The sequence below is a fragment of the Lolium perenne genome, chromosome 1, assembly GCF_019359855.2.
Source record: "Lolium perenne isolate Kyuss_39 chromosome 1, Kyuss_2.0, whole genome shotgun sequence".
In the NCBI taxonomy this organism is placed as follows: Eukaryota; Viridiplantae; Streptophyta; class Magnoliopsida; order Poales; family Poaceae; genus Lolium; species Lolium perenne.
The window spans coordinates 179,206,951-179,211,260 of record NC_067244.2 but is presented as its reverse complement, the minus strand read 5'-3'; the positions used below and the strand labels follow the sequence as shown (position 1 = coordinate 179,211,260).

The following is a 4,310-nucleotide window of genomic DNA, read 5'->3' as shown; positions in this document are numbered from 1 at the left end:
CTGTTCTAGAGGTCCTATCTACGGGCTGTCACTGCCCTCGTCGTCGCCATCGTCGCCGCTGTCGGCGCTGCTTCCGGCGGGCTCGTCGTCGCTCCAATGGCCGCCGACCGGGCCCTCATTGTCCTCGTCCTCTTCATCAGCGTCATCGTCGCCGTCGAAGTCGGCCGAGGTTGCCCGGCCGGGGGCACCGCTTGGCCGGCGGCTCGTCAGAGGAGGTGTCATCCTCCTCCTCTTCCGGTTCCCCCTCCTCCTCGGAAGAGGTGAAGTCGCAGGAGAAGCGATCGTCATCGCTCTCCTCCTCCTCCTCCGTTTCCCCGTTAGCGAGGAAGCGGAGGTCGCTTTCCCCATCGGTCAAGGACTTATCGTCCTCAGACTAGACGGAGAAGTCGTGGCTGGACTCCTCCTCAGCTTCAATGGCGCGGCGGGTGTTCGCCGCGTGGACTTCCTCCTGGGTCGGCTCCGGCGTCGGCTCACGGGAAGGGGAGGACTGGCTGGAAAGATCCGATGAGGCAGAGGAGGAGGAAGACATGGTGGCGCAGGAGGGCTGATGGAGTGCTAATGCGAAGGAGATGCAGAGGAGAACTGTTCATAGCGGTTAAATAAAAGGGGATATAGTGGAAATTCAATGCCACTGCAGTTTCCGAGGAAGTGGTGCCTAAGAGAAAAAGAAAAAAAAAACTGCCAGGTCACGCGGGGAAGTTGAGAAGGCAAGGCATCATGATGACGGATACTGCAACGGTTCTGCCACGACATGACCCGGCGAAGGAAAAGCAGTGATTTTGGAATTACCAATTCCAAAACCAGGGGGGCATGTGTTATCACCGGAATTTGACCGAGTCAGAGGTGGGCCGCGATCAAGATGGACTTAAAGAAATGTACATGGAAGAATTACGTGAATCGGCCTGTTATGCTGAGTTTGGGCTAGTTTGCCCTTGTATCTGTAACATATTAGATTACGTGTCGGTTTAGAAGTTAGAGTTTTACCCGTGCACGATTAGGTGCACGCCTGAATTAGAAAGTCCCTTGGACTATAAATATGTATCTAGGGTTTATGGAATAAACAACAACACACGTTCAACCAAACAAACCAATCTCGGCGCATCGCCAACTCCTTCGTCTCGAGGGTTTCTATCCGTGGCGACATGCTGCCTAGATCGCATCTTGCGATCTAGGCAGCACAAGCTCCACGTTGTTCATGCGTTGCTCGTACTGAAGCCTTGTTGATGGCGAGCAACGTAGTTATCATAGATGTGTTAGGGTTAGCATAGTTCTTCGCGTAACATGCTATCGTAGTGCAACCCTTGCATGTCTAGCCGCCCTCACACCTATCTTAGGTGTGGGGGCGGCACCCCGCTTGATCATTATTTAGTAGATCCGATCCGTTACGGTTGCTCCTTGTTCTACAAGGATTAGTTTAATATCTGCAATAGTTAGGCCTTACAAAGGGTTGGAGGATCCAGCGGCACGTAGGGTGTCGTTCGCTAGTCCTAGACAGGATGTTCCGGGGATCAACCTCGTGTTGGTTTTTAGGCCCTATCTAGGATCGGCTTACGATCACCGTGCGTGGCCGCGAGGCCCAATCGTGAGTAGGATGATCCGATTATGCGGTGAAAACCCCAGATCGTCGTAGATCGTATTAGCTTTATCTTGATCAAGCAGGACCACCATATATTCGTTCACCCCGAACGAATCATGGGTGGATCGGCTCCTTGAGCCGATTCACAGGATGACCTGAGAGCCGATCGAGGCTCTTATTTAATGTTTACGTGTATGCCACGCAGGAAACTAAGCGAGGCATCTCCATCACCTTCCTGACCAGGTATAGGTCAGGTGGCACGCCCTTGCACTCAGCATCGGACGTGTGACCAGAAGTGCTTTGCGGGCCGTCGCTCGGAGGGACCTCAGCCAGCCCCAGCTCTAGGTTGTTCCCGGCTCTACAGTGTTGACCGTCGCTGCCCGCCGGTGGGTTTTGGCAGTCAACAGATTCTACAAAATATTAAATATGAATAAACTATGATACCACATTATAATACTATATGCATTGTAGATGTGGTATCATACTAGTATCATATGCATGATACTAGTATATAATACTTCAATAGCAACTAATTCTGTAAAATAAAGGAATCAAGGTGCAGAAATTGAGTAATTTCTGATCAAATTTCTGCATTCAATCATGGACTTGAAAAGGGAAAACTAACATAACATTCATTTTAGACAAAGATCAGAGTAGAATCCTAGTGCACAGATAGCCATTTCTACTCACATTATTCAAGTTCACAACACAATACCGAATGTGTGATTTACATGTGCACACAGACATAGTGTACACACATATGATCAGTTGCTGCTAACGTCCCCTTCACTCCATTTGCTTCACAAACTCAGTGAATGCGGCGCAAGAGGGCCCACCTTCCTTCCACGCTGCCGCAGCACTCTCCTTCACCGCCAATGCCCGTTCAACGACTGCCCGCCGTCCCTCGGACTCCATGTCCATGATCCGCCTAATTGTCCAATCCACATCGTCCGCCATGACAAGCCCCCCAGGTTTATGCCCTCTGACCTCCACACCAATCTTCATCTCCTCCACCATGATCACCTTGTTCATCCACTGATCGACTTCCAGCGGCCAGCAAACCATAGGCATTCCACAGGCCACCGCCTCCAAAGTCGAGTTCCATCCACAGTGTGTTAAGAAGGCGCCTGTTGACGCATGACGCAGCACGTCCAACTGAGGCACCCAGGACGCGGTCACCACGAAGCCCCTGTCTGCAGTCCGTGCCAAGAATCCCTCGGGAAGAAGAGACAGCGCCGCGTCCGGTTCGCTTGCTGCTGTGGCCAAGGCGGGAGGCGCATGTAGCACCCAAAGGAACCTGTGCCCGGACTTCTCGAGGCCCTCGGCCATCCCCCTGATCTGCTCCGGCGAGACCGTGCCCTGGCTGCCGAAGCAGATGAATAGGACGCTGTGCTCGGGCTGCGCGTCCAGCCACGGGAGACATGGGTGCATCTCCTCCTTCTTCTCCTCCTCCACGGTCAATGGCCCGACGCAGTAGACCGGTGGGGTGGCGCGGTCGAGGAGGCAACGCCCGTCTTTCATAGCCGCCACCGCCGAGCCCTCCAGCGCTTCGATGGTGTTCACCAGAATGCCGTGCGCCGCCGCCATCTTACCGAACACGTCCAGCGCAGTCGCGTACAGGTCCGTCCCGCGGTCGAGCACCGCATCGATCAAGTGGGACGCCAGCATCGGGGGCACGCCGGGGAACGAGTGACACGGGCGCGTCGCCGAGATCCTCCAAGTCACTGCCGTGCCGGGAGCAGAACAGAGGCAAACCGAGGAAGAAAGAGAGGGTGGCCGCGCCTGTGGAAAAGAAGAGGTATCCCGGAACGCCCACCTCCGCTGCGACGTCGACGGCATATACCACGTCGAGCATGTCGGCGACGAGCGCGTGGACGGCGGGAAGGCTACGGAGGAAGTCTCGCAGGGCAGGTGCCTGGGAGCGGGTGGCGGCTTGAATGCGGATGAGCGGGTGGGCGGCAGCATCGACGGTGTGGGGGTCGGCAGAAGGGAGAGGAAGGGAGTGGACAGAGAGGGAGGGGAGCCGGGAGACGTACCGGCAGATTGTGGAGCGGAATGCTGGTGCGTTGAGGGTTGGGTCCGGGATGACGACGGTGACGGCGAGACCGCGACCGAGGCAGGTCGCGGCGAACTCCAGCATGGGGATGAGGTGGCTTATGCTCTGGCCGGGGATGACGACCACCCTTCTTGCCGCTGCCATTTTTTGCTTTGGTATGTGAATTTCGCAGCTGAGATCTGGAGTTCTGGACAGCGGAGCTGCGAAACGAGGGGTGCTGCTGTATGCCGAGCTGGTCGGCGCGGAAGCCGGTTGCCGCACACCCCGCGCCCGGATTACTAAACTGGGCCGCAGCCCAACATCAGGTAAGCTGGTTTTTTCTTTTTCGTTTCTTTTTTTTTCTGTTGTTTGTTTTCTTTTTTAAAAGAATCTTTTTTAAAAATCTGAACATTTGTAAAAAAAATTAAAAAATCAAATTAAAAATAAATTACTTTTTAAAAAATCTGAACATTTTCAGATTTGAACATTTTTTAATTTGAACAAAAAATGTATTTTTTTTCTATGAACAATTTCCGAATTTGAACATTTCTAAATTTGAACAAAATTTATATTTGAACAATTTTCGAATTTGAACGATTTTCATATTAGAACAATTTTCAAATTTGAACAAAATTCAAATTTGAACAAATTTCGAATATGAACGATTTTCATATTTGAACAAATTTTGAATTTAAACAG

General features: G+C 52.4%; 1 pseudogene; it reads right to left on the bottom strand.

Annotated features, from left to right (window-relative positions):
* Positions 1 to 2,170: 2,170 nt before the first annotated feature.
* LOC127306122 (anthocyanidin 5,3-O-glucosyltransferase-like) lies at positions 2,171 to 3,824 on the bottom strand (annotated as a pseudogene).
* Between the last annotated feature and the right edge of the window lie 486 nt (positions 3,825 to 4,310).